The following is a 12755-nucleotide window of genomic DNA, read 5'->3' as shown; positions in this document are numbered from 1 at the left end:
CAGTGACTACACCTCCAAAGTATTTCATTGACTGTGAAGACATCCTGGAGTTGTAAAAACTGCTACATAAAACTTTCTCATTATATATTTACAATATGTACTATAATCACAGAAACAAATCTTTTCTGCATGAAAGACTGGTTAATTTTATGATGATTAACTATTGCAAGGAAATGTAAATTCACCTCAGCCAAACAATATTGTCAATATTAACAACTTAGCTTTAAAGGAGCTTTACCCTCGAGTATGCGTTGTTTATGGGCTTACTCACTCAGTATTGCACCATGCTTTCTATATTGCTGTTTAGAACTCTGATGATCACCCAGTAGGGTGATTTCCCTCTGCTTTGTGCTCTAGATACCTCTATTTTCTAAGCGCAAAGTGGAAGAAAAAATGTTGCCCCACTCAAAACCATGCTGATGAGATGGGACTGATATTAAATACCTTGGAGTGATTTTCCTCAATGAAAAAATAAATAAAGGGAAAAATCTGGATGATTTTATTTGTTGCTGATATCACCCCAACCTGGAATTTCCTTTCTTTCACCACTGCCTGGAGGGTAGCTAGGTGCTCCTTTCCTGCATGTAAATTGTGGTTGGGAGACAGGCCTTGATTAGCACTACTTTGCAGGATCACCATGAGGAGGGTGGTGGTAGGCCCCAGGAAGCAGTGTCCTGCTGCAGCACTACTGAAGATCTCCACCTCAATGCTGGTGGGCTCCTTTTTGATGGCTGAACAAAATCCTACCATATATATGTAAGAAGCCCTCACCCTGGAAAATGGGTGTTTGAAATTCCCACTCCACTTGAACTCTGCCTCGAAGGGGAGATTCAACTCCCTTTTTGTCTCATTTTATCTAGTCTCTGCGAGTTAGAGGCCCATACACAGCAATCTTTCCGGTTGCAGCCATCCCCTTAAGATAGGGTCTGAGAAAATGTTGCTAACCGTCTTTTTCCACCCCCAAGAAGGTAAATTATTTTCTTCCTAGGTTCAGTAAGGAGGGTCAGCAGGGTTCGAAGCCTGCTGATTGCTCTTTTTAAACAGCAGCTAGAAAGTCCTAAAGTCAGTAGTCATTGCACTCTTGAGGCCTGCTTTTGCATGTGAGCCCTTTCCAACATGTTCCTGCTCTGGGGAAATGTCCGGGCCATAGTCATGACCTGAACCCACAAAAATGGGTGGAGGCTACCGAGGGCTGGTTTTGTTCCTGTGTATGCCAGTTCCTGAGGCATTAAGCAGAAGGAATAGGAGGTGCAACCTTTAACACAGACCATCTGCTCCCTTTACATCTGGCAAGTATTTTCTGGTGTGGGTGGGAACCCCCAGGCTGAAACAGGTGGAAGCATTTAAATTATATTTAAATAACACATTGTGATCTATTACTACCTCCTGCCTGCTTTTCTGGGGCCTCCACCTAGCAGGTGTCCACTCTGAAGACTGCACATGTAAATTGAATGGAAAATATTATTTGTTTGCTTCTTCATATTGAGTTTCTGTTGTTCTGCTCCCATAAAGTGCAGCAATTGAAAATACAGGAACTCAACCTGAAGAGTTATAAAAGTGGACATTTCTTTTCAAAAAAGTGGACAATGTGCTTCAAAATGGCCACCTAAGGTCAAAAGACCTGGCTTTGTATGTTAAAACTGCTGATTGTCTGGAAAGGACAGAAGGCTACATTCCAAAGCTAAGAGGTGTCAAGTACACCCACCCTGAACCCATCAAGAGACATTTATGAATTGAATGGATTCTTCTAAAACAAAGACGGTGTGAAATAGCCACATCCTGGGCCATTGTCAGTCACCACAGGTAGGAAGATCTCTCTCTTGAGAGAGAAAGAGAGAGAGAGAGAGAGAGAGAGAGAGAGAGAGAAACACAAGAAAAAGCAACTCCAAAGCTTGTCCAGCTGAGAGCTGGGAGAAAATCCAGCAAGCCAAAAGGAAGGCACCCTGCTGTGAATTCTACACTTCAACTCGTGCAGCTGAGAACTGGAAGTGATCCCCTGTCTTCAAACTGAACTTTCAACCAACAGAGGAATCTACAAACACCCCAGGCCGGCAACTCAAGAGAAATTGACCTCCTAGAAAATTCAACTGCTTTAACACAAACCCTGAAAGCTTACCTCACCTCAAACCACTTACTCCTTTTCCTCTCTATCTGTCTCTTCTTGTGCATGTGTGTGTGTGGGCGCACGTGAGTGAATGTGGGAGGGGTGTAGTTGTGACAATTTTGGGACAAGGCACATTGTTCAATAAATAATTAATCTTCTGTTTTAAGCCTACAAGAAAACCTATTGCTGTCTGTTCATTTGATAAATAAAACTCAAAGGGGTTAAACCCTAATAACAAAAGAACACTTGCTGCAGTTAGGTGGCAATTGAACAGTGGGAACCAACTACACCCCTCACCACATGGCCGCACACTGTAAAAGAGCTGCCTGGGACTTATGATTATTTCTTACCCTCTCCTAGAGTGTAGCACAGTTGCATTGCAAAGCAGGAGGTCTCACATAGACAGTAGGCCAAAATACATCTCGGAATTGGCTTTGATACAAGCTTTTGAGGCTTGCATCACTGTACAACTTTCTTCCTCATGTATGGTGTGAGTGCTGAATCCCAAGTGGTCTTCACAAAAGCTATTCAAATGGCTTGGACTTATAAATACAGCTACGTTCACATGAGGTCATTTTGAGCACTTGTGAAAAGTTCGCCACTCAATTTATACTGAGGTAAGGTAAGGGCCAGGGAGGAAAATCCAGGCCAAGACATTCACCAGTATTCACCTTTTATGTACTAATACTGGTGTTAGCTTAACATTAAAGACCTTCGTAGAGCACAAAGAATTCATTCAGAAACATTTCAATTGTCTCATTAGGAATGGCAAATAAATTTTTGTTAAGATGTTATACAATCTGTACTTTGTGAGCACTCTAATCTTTAGATTTATGGAGTACAGTTTTAAAGAAGTATATTCAAATCGCATTGACAAGGCTGAGAGGTGATTTGATAGAGGTATTCAAAATCATGAGGGATCTAGACAAAGTGATAGGGAGAAACTGTTCCCACTCATGAAAGAATCAAGAATGATAGGACACAGATTTAAGGTAATTGGCAAAAGAAGCAAAAGCGACATGAGGAATACCTTTTTCACACAGCGAGTGGTTAAGGTCTGGAATGCACTGCCTGAGACTGTGGTGCAGGCAGGTTCAACTTAGGCATTCTAAAGGGAAATAGACTGTTTCTAAAAAGGAAGAATGTGCAGGGTTATGGGGAGAAGGCGGGGAATGGCACTAAGTGAATTACTCATTCAGACAGCTGGCGCAGACACGATCGGCCAAACGGCCTCCTTCTACCCTGTAACAATTCTGTGATATTGTAAGAGTTGTTGCGCTAAATATTACTGCATTAATTCTAACGTTCTAACTACATTAGAGTTAAATATTTCTTTACATATTGATGTTTTACTTTGAATTATTAAGTAAATGTCTCCATTAAATAATATAAGGGAAATTGTTAAATTACTGATGCCTTTATTTCACATTTCAGTACTGTAAAATGAATTGGGTTGTATTGCTGCATTAGGAGGTGCCAAAACTAAACTAAATGGGTTGGCTTCAATGGAGTCTCCACAGCCAGAAGTACCCAGCTACAAATGTAACCTGACCCTAAAAACAGCAATGCTGTTTTTTGTGGAATCAAGTGGGTTGAGCAACTCAGCCTTGCCTGTACAGGCCAGCTACCTTGTTTATAACCAGCTGCTCTGCACATCTCTTCTCCAGATATCAGTAACATTAGATGACCAGAAAATGATGTCAAGAGATGAGAATTTCACTGTGAAATTTTCTCTGCAATCTAAAAGTGCTAAGTTAAAGAAATTGTAATGCACCAAGGATATGAACATGGATGTCTGACAAAATACTACATTACTAAGTTTCCTTATTTCATAATACCATATAAAATTTATTGCTTAGCAGCACTTTCATGACTTGCCCATTACTGCATCCCAAGTGCCAATTCACCTTTTCACTTGCTTCATAATGAGAGTCAATACATGGTGGGACCCATTGAGTAGATGTGCAATCGATGGGTGAGTAGTTGAAGGAATGTTTCGTGCAAATTGGGGAGGGAGTGGGGGGCTGCATGGTGCTTCAAGTGGTGGGAGTGGACTGCAGGATTTCATTACTTAGGTTTTGCTGTGAGTCGACACTAGATGAACCTTCATAATATTAGGGCATCCCAGGCAGCAATGTAAGCATCTGGTCTGGTTATGGGTGTCAGCTTATCATTACTGTCCTCATCCTCCTTTATGTTCTTCTCATCTGAAGATAAGTGAGAAGCCCCTTCATCCTCCTCCACCTGCAATGTTGAGCAGGATGCAGCACATCACTGTGATCTGGACACTCTCAGTAGTGAGTACTGAAGGTGCCTCCAGACCTATCTAGGCACTAGAAACATATCTTCAACATGTCGATGGCTTGTTTTATGACACACTGACACACCTGGTAGTCATGTGGCTCTCATTGTAGTGCTCCTGCGCCTCATTGGTGGAGTTCCTCACAGGTATCATGAGCCATGTTTGAAGAGGGTATCCCTTGTCTCCTGCAAACCAGTTCTTATGTCTGGTTCCTGGAACTAAAACATTTGGAATGTTGGAATGCCACAGTGCAAAGGCATTATGAAAGCTCCCAGGGGGTCTGGTGCACACTTTCATGAACCTCTTCTTGCAGTTGCAAGCCAGCTGCACATTGATAAAATAAGATAAAATAATATCCCTTGAGATTTATAAAAACTCCTGGTTGCCGTGGTGGTGCTCTGACTGAAATTGATGGCACCCTGTATCTGTGGGAAGCCAAATATTCTGACTATTGTCATTACAAGGGAAGTTTACATAACTCCCAACCCTGGAAAACAATGCATCCATCACCTGTTTTATGTATTTATAAGCCAAGGACTGCGAGACCCTTAACATGTCTTCTCAAGTGTCCTGGAGGGAACCAGAGGCAAAAACTGAGGGAGGTGGTGTTTTTCATAGTCACTGGTAATCAAGCAGGTAGCAGGTCTTCTTCTTTGCCAACACCTGACATGGCAAATGCAGCCTGCGGAACCACTGCCCTTCCCAGAGTTGGTAAACCCTGTGATGTGGGTAGTGCCACCTGCTACCTCAGTCCTTCTCCTGTGCATCTCCCTCCTATGCATTCTCTCCTATGCACCTCTCTCCTGTGCACATGCTGATCCCACCACAACACGTTAGTGCTGTAGTGGATGGTGATGGTCTTCTTCATCTGACGTGCTGTCAAAATCATCCAATACCTTTCCTATTCTGATTTCGTCAGTTTGAATACTTCATAAGTTTAGAAAATGCTGTATCAACAAAGCACTCTTTGCCAAATCTTTGCCAGAAGAAACTGAGACACCAACTACAATAAGTGAGCTTTTATCAGATGCACCAATCACAATTTTAAACACCCATCTGGACTGTGGCTCAATCTTGCCTCCATTTCACTTGTCGGTTTCCTGAGCCTGGGAACCCTTGCTGGGCAGGTTAAATTTAAACCTAAGTATATTCCAATTTAAAAACACCTCATTAATATCTCCCCAGGATGTTAATTGCAGCAATAAGTACCCACTACCTACACTAATTAATGACCCAACTGCAGTGAGTAGGTTACTTGCCAAGTGCCCCTCCATTAAACCTGGAAATGAGCGAGTTGGAGCTGGGTTGCAGTAGCAATCCAAAATTAATTATTTTAGCTACCTACCGCCCCAGCAGCGCACCCCCCCTCCCACCCCCAACTCCTAATTTTTTTGTTGTGCCCAACCAATCTGTTTAAGTGCGAGGACCCTTTAATTTTTTTTGCATGGCTGCGCATGCGCAGTAACTTAAAAGGGCAGACTTTTGAGCGGGGACTGTTGGGTTGCTGTGCACATGCTGATCCCACCTTAGCGAGAACATTGCCCCTGACTCAACTGTTATTGGGTTTAAAATTCCCCCCATTGTTGTTCTGGCAAAAGAAAGGAAGGAACTTTGCTGACATGTTTTTAAACAGTGGTACTAACAGAAGGAAACCTCACTTCTATGGCAGGCTTTGTAAATTTTACTGTATCAATTGCAGCACAAGGGGGAGATCCTCTCCTCTGGGAATGATCACTATGTCCCGCAGTGAGGTGGACAAAATGCTGAGCAAGAGATGGTCGCCTATGTAAATATCAGCATCTAGTTGTACTTCTACAAAAAGTTAATAAGTTCAATGAATCACCACATAATGGGCGGCGCAGTGGTTAGCACCGCAGCCTCACAGCTCCAGGGACCCGGGTTCGATTCTGGGTACTGCCTGTGCGGAGTTTGCAAGTTCTCCCTGTGTCTGCGTGGGTTTTTGCCGGGTGCTCCGGTTTCCTCCCACATCCAAAGACTTGCAGGTGATAGGTAAATTGGCCGTTGTAAATTGCCCCTAGTGTAGGGAGGTGATAGGGAATATGGGATTACCGTAGGGTTAGTATAAATGGGTGGTTGTTGGTCGGCACAGACTCGGTGGGCCGAAGGGCCTGTTTCAGTGCTGTATCTCTAAATAAATAAAATAAATAAATATGCCGAGGTTGGAAACACCACTTGCATCTTTCATTTATTCAACTGTTAAGGGCATGATCTGCATCCTTGCCGCCACAAACTTTAGTGTACTTTGAAAGCTTCTCATTTTTGCCCATAATGCAGTTTGCTGCTACACCTCCATTCTGTCTTTCTTAACGTGCCCCAAATTGCTGTTTTCCTAACAATTCCATCCAATCCATTGTAACAATCTAATGCTTGTTCCTGTAATCAAGTATAGAGTGGGCTGCAGGGTGATACACGGCTACACCTGAATGCTCCACTTGCTAACATCTATAATTCATTCCCATCTACCCTCCTTGCAGAGGCAGATTGCCCATATTGAAAGAGAAAGAAGATTGAGAATCAGGGGGCCTGATCCCAATTCATGGTTTTGGGCCAACTTCTGCTTTTTGTTTACCAATTCACATGCAGCAGGCTAGGGAGAAATAGGTGACTTTGGACCTATGGTTCCTAAAGCTTTCTATCACTGGGGGTTTTCATCACCTCATGGCTGGGCTCTGTTGTAGACTAATTGATATAAATTGATTTCTGTGATTAGTCAACAACGTCATTGTTGTATCACACAACTACTGTTGGTGGAAGACAAACTATATGCACCTTTGTCTTTTTTCATCTGGAAAGTGTAAATAGGAATTTGCTATATGGTGGCTGCTATGGAGGATTCCACAACCTGTACATTTGGGGCAATTGTCTGTGGTAATTCTGAGCCACCTGCAGTTAAGTTGAGACTGTAATGTCAATCACAGCATCTTTTAGGAATGTTCATTCTTTTGCTATGCAGGCTTCTGGTTCTATTATCTCTTCCTCCTTGGGCAGCCTATGAGGTCATACTTAGAGCAGCTTCAGTAATCTCAATGCTCTTCAAGTCAGCTCTAAGACAGTTAGCATGTCGACAGAGCCCAGTAACAGGGTCAGGTGTGGAATAGGTATTCCTTTATCTCTGTGTGACAACACCTCCCTTCCACCCTCCTCATGCACTGAGTGAGCATGTGCCAGAAAGTGGAAGTTCAAGTTGCTCCCTTAGCCACTGAAGTCCAGTTGTCTCTGGTCCTTGCTCATCAAAGTTGATCACAATCACCAGCCAACCACCTTCCATGGCCCAGTCTGGGACAGCAAGATATATAAGGCAGTAGAGCACAATACAACATTAACTGAACACCAGGATAAAAAACATTAGTAAGAGTCCAAAATTAAATGTGGGACATAAAACTTGGCGGCACTTCATTTGAAATATGTTTAGAAAATGTATTTCTTATAGAATTGCAGATTGGAGCAGTCTGGTAAGAGAAATATTCTACTTTGCCAGTGTGGAGTAACTGTGGTACTGATCACAATTTCTCAAGATAGGCAAAAAATATAAGGAACACTATAATGGGACTAAAGTATCATTATGTGAAAGATTCTTGAGTCAGATCTTGATGGACAGCTCTGGCGGCTCGCAACTGTGGCTCACCAGAGGAATGCTCAGCATTTCATATCTCACATGTGGCTTTACCCTCAGAAGACTGAGAGCCATCCTTTTCTGGAATCCTCATGTTTATTCCACAATGAACAGCAAGATTGTGATGCATACAGCAAGCCACAATGATCTGTGACAGGGCTGTACTGGGAAGCCCCCGACCTATTAAGGCATTGGAATATTCACTTCACCATTCCTATGGCATGCTCGACAATGGCTTTTAATGACATATGATCATCATTGTACCTAATCAGCGCTTATGGAAGTTACACATGTGTCACAAGCCATCCCTGTAGTGGATTGCTTTGGTCTCCAAGAAGTCAATTGTGTATTTTGTATCCAGAGCCAAACAATGGAGAAGTGGGACACTGTCATAAAATTAATTCATCATGATATCTGCACAGGATCACATTGATCACTGATGTTGATTGACTGGAAGGCTTTGCTGTTCAGGGGGCTGAACTATTGAGAGCGAGGTAAGCTAAGACACACTGCACTTTTGAGAAATCCCACAATCTGGGCAAAACCCAGGGACTTCTTCTACTAGTTCCAGTGCTCATTGAAAAAGTGACAAAGTTGTTTGGTCTGCCAAAAATAAAATGCCAATCACGTACTTTATATTTGTATGAACTACAGATTGGCTGATGTTACTGATGTCCCTTGTAGAATCCTGGAAGAAGTCAGCAACAAAAGTTCAGAGTTCCATTACCTTTATTGCAAACAGTATTTTCCCTGGAGATCGTAACTGTAGGCCATCTTGCAGCATGTGACACAATTCTATCATTACCTCCTTGCTGGAGATTAGTCTCCACAAAAATGCTGGATTTTATGCAGGAGGTGGGCTCCTGATGCCAGGCCGAAAATTCAGGGGGAACCCCGCCTCTGCATTTTTCTGACCACACCCACCCCTGAGGGATCCTCTGGTCTTTTGGGGTCAAAGCGTAAAGAGGCAGGATCCCCATCCCTTTAAACAATAGGGACAGAGGGCCAGCAGCTCAGCTGTATGGCCAGCGTCACTGGGAGCAGTGGCCCCTGCCGGTACTGCAGTAGCCTTGGTCCCAGGCCCAGTGCTGGAACCCCGGACAAGAGGTAGTTGAGGCGGAGTCACCGGGGCCAGTCCAGATGGCCCTGGTGAGGGGGAGTGGCCATTCAGTCCGTGGTAGGGGGGGTGTGTCCCAGGGGTGAATTGGTTCCCTGTGGGGGTCCTCCATGGGCCACAAATTGTCCAAGGAGGAGGGCCCCCCAAGCCCGTAGGAAGGGCACCTCGTTTCCCAAGGCGCCCTCCCCGTACAGTGGAGGGCACCCCACCACCCCCCCCACCCCGCCACTGGTAGGTTCCCAGCGGCCGCAGGAAGAGGCCCTTAGGTGGCTGTCAATAGGCCACTTAAGGGCCTCAATTGGCCTTTGGGTGGGAAGGCTGTTGTCGGCCTATACCGCCACCAGGAAGATCAGGCCCGGCAATCCCGATGTTGGGTTCCCAGGCGGCCACTGCCACTCCGATTCTCCAGCATTCCCCCCCTCCCTTCGCCACAAAATCTCATGTCAGGCTGAGAACAAAATCCAGCCCAAAGTGTTTTTCTGATTTTCAGAAATGTTAATTTTGGCCTGTAAACTAAATTGGGACATAAGAGTATATAGGAATAGTGCTTCTACTACTTGACATTCCTTTAGCAGAGCCTTCTATCCTTCTAATCTTCCTCTTGATCCTCTTCTCCAAGTCAGCCAAATAAAGAGGAATTTCCATAGGAGCACCCACAATGTAAAGAGCAAGGAAGCTTTCAAAATTGAACACTTCAAAATTCCTCCTTAAGTCCTTTGTACATACAGGGTAGAGAACTTACAAAAATATTCACCCCTGAAAAACACTATTGCCAATGAACCTGGTGAGACTTTAAAGATGCACAATTTGCAGCCAGCAGCGAAGTGACAGTGCTTGCCACTCAACTTGAAGAAAGCTGCCCACAAAGATCTATCAGTCTCTGTGGCGTGGATTTCATCTTTCCCAGCATGAATTTGATTCTGGCGCCAACTGTAGAGGATTTCCAGCATCCAGCAACAGGGATATCATCAAGCAGGCCATGTAGCCAATCACATTGAAGAATTCTCACGGACAGCAAACCATAAGTAACAAGCACTGATTATCCTTCACTTCTTAATCATTTTACAGAGAACAAAATAAAGATTGGGACATACACATAGGATTATGTAGAAGCTGAAACATCATAAACAAAGTTAAAAATATATTTTAATTATATTAACAACCTACGAGTGATCATAATGGAGAAATTTGCCATTCCACAAATATATTAGTTTTTCAGGGCCACAGAACTAGTTCAGGAATAATTAAGAACTTAAAAACACCATTTAAAACCCAGTTACACTTCATTCAACAAGGTGTAACTTTGTAAGGGATTTTACAACGAGACTAAGCTTTAATATAAAGTTCACGTCACGTCAAGTAATTTCAAAAGATTTCCATTTGCGGGCACTCCATATGTATGCACTTTGGGAAAGCAGGGAATCGCTGACGGATTCTGGATTTGGGCATTATACTGCACATTTGCAGATTTCAGAAGTTGCTGTCAGTTTCACAGTTGTAATGATGGCAAATGCAGACAGTTTCACAATCATTACAACCATAAAATCCGGGCCTAAATGTTTTGTATTTGAAACAACTGACATACACTTGCATGTGCTCCAAATGTATAGTCAGGAAGTAGGATAATCTCAATGGAAACTATGTGAAATTGGGTTGATGACTACATGACACTCATAAATAATTTGAATGGTCTTGAAATTCCATGCCATTTTTGGTGATTCTTTAGCACTAAGTTAGGGTATCTCATTTTTCTGGTTGGAAAATTGGGGCAGAAGCCAATTTTGCTAATGTTCTCCCTCAAAAATGATCCCCTCAAACTTCCTAATGCAATTTGACTTTTCTTGTGATCCATCTGCCAAGTCCTCATGCTAGATCATGGCTACCTGACCCGAATCCGACGGGGCCTGACGACATGTATCGGGTTTGGGTCAGGTCGGGTCGCTCATCCGGGTCCGGTATTCGGGGTCAGGTCGGGCCGGACACATTCTATCACCACCACCGGTATGTGGCTCCAATCTTAATGTACTTTTTAAACAACCTTTCAAGTCCAGTTACAGTTCTTGCCACTTATCTGCACAAGCTTAAAAAGTGAAAAACGGAAGCTAGGCTAATTGAGCATTCGGTGGTTGGGTCGGGTTGGGTCAGGCCGGGCATGGGAAAAAATGAAAGGACTCGGGCCTGGTCGGATCGGACGTGGTTCTGTCGGGCTCGGGTTGGGTTTCATTTGCAAACCCGAGCCGGCCTTTACCTCGTGTGCTTAATTTAATACTTAAATGAGGGCTACTGGTGCTGAAACCTCAAATCTCCTGTATTTATTCTCGCAATGCACAAACAGTTAGTTACAATGAGAAATATAAGGCATAAATGTTTTCAGGATCAGCTGAGACTAGTGGAAGTGAAGAGTTCTTGAGCCAGAACACTGCGGCCAGTTTGAGTGCCAATTACTGCAACTGGGAACACCTTTTTGGACATTTATTTAGAATTCAGCTCAGATAGCCTTGGAATTGCTTCTGGTTGCCTGAGGTAGTGTGAAACCATTGGAAGATTATGACACCTTCATTCCCACACATAGTGATGGCTTGTCAAACACTGGCATTACTTACGGGCATACCTTTGAATGCCATTAATGTGGAGGTTGAGGAGCAAGAAATAATGGAGGAAAAGTATGGCTTTATTCCTCCTTGCCTGCTGCTCTTCCAGCCTGTTGCTGCAGTCTTTAGACAGACCTGGATTTTAAAAGGCTCCAAAGAGCAGTATTCCTGTTTGACATGGGATTTACACCAGAAAGCCACCAATGGATATCTAAGTATATTGACCCATGAGACATTAGTAGATTGAGCTCTGCAGAGCACCAGAAGTCACAACTCTAGGCTCATTGTTGATAATGTCTCAACTTACTGCATGAGAATTTTGGGACCAATATATTTGTGAAACTCCTACCTGTTCAAACAGAAGCTTCTACCAATAGCTCCAAACTCGAACAGAAAATCTGATTTTATGCTACATTACATCAATCACACCCATTTCTGGGAAAAGGAGAAGCTAAAATTGATCCCGTTTAGTCCTATTCAGCCAGTTTGGCTAATTCTTGATCAGAATGCTAAAAAGAATGCTGTACAGGAGCACAACCATATATTGTGAGGCAGAGGAGAAGGTAAAATGCAAATGCACATTTTTGTAGATTGATCAATATCATTGATGGTGGTTCAAGAGAAAGTATGGCTCCATATATCTACCTTTATGATTGAACAAGAGACAGCTAGCACCAAAGTTGGACAAGCAAAATCACTTTAGTCAAAGAAGAACAAAGGCATTAATGCTAGGCAACAGTTAAAAAAATAAAAACCAGGCCAGCTATTCTGGATCTACCGCAGGGCTGCAGGTATCTGTCACTATTTGTTACCACTCTCCTGTAGTTTGATTCTGCATGCTTGTGTTTCTATAACCTAAGGAGTGGATAAAGTAATGCTTTAACACTTTCTGACACACTGCTATAAAATGCATTGCTTAAAGCACCCTACATTCACATAAAACACATTTTTGTTAAGATTCTCTTCACTCTAATGCACATTAATATCCCAAAGACAGCCTTACAGAC

General features: G+C 43.2%; 1 protein-coding gene across 2 annotated transcripts in view; it reads right to left on the bottom strand.

Moving 5' to 3' along the window:
- The window catches only part of LOC137374438 (cilia- and flagella-associated protein 47-like), a 777638-nt gene that overhangs the window by 16997 nt on the left and 747886 nt on the right, over positions 1–12755 (bottom strand). The gene's annotated exons all lie outside the window — the stretch shown is intronic.

This window comes from Heterodontus francisci, chromosome 10 (assembly GCF_036365525.1).
Source record: "Heterodontus francisci isolate sHetFra1 chromosome 10, sHetFra1.hap1, whole genome shotgun sequence".
NCBI lineage: Eukaryota > Metazoa > Chordata > Chondrichthyes > Heterodontiformes > Heterodontidae > Heterodontus > Heterodontus francisci.
The sequence above is the reverse complement of the archived record's forward strand: the minus strand, read 5'-3'. Positions and strand labels throughout refer to the sequence as shown.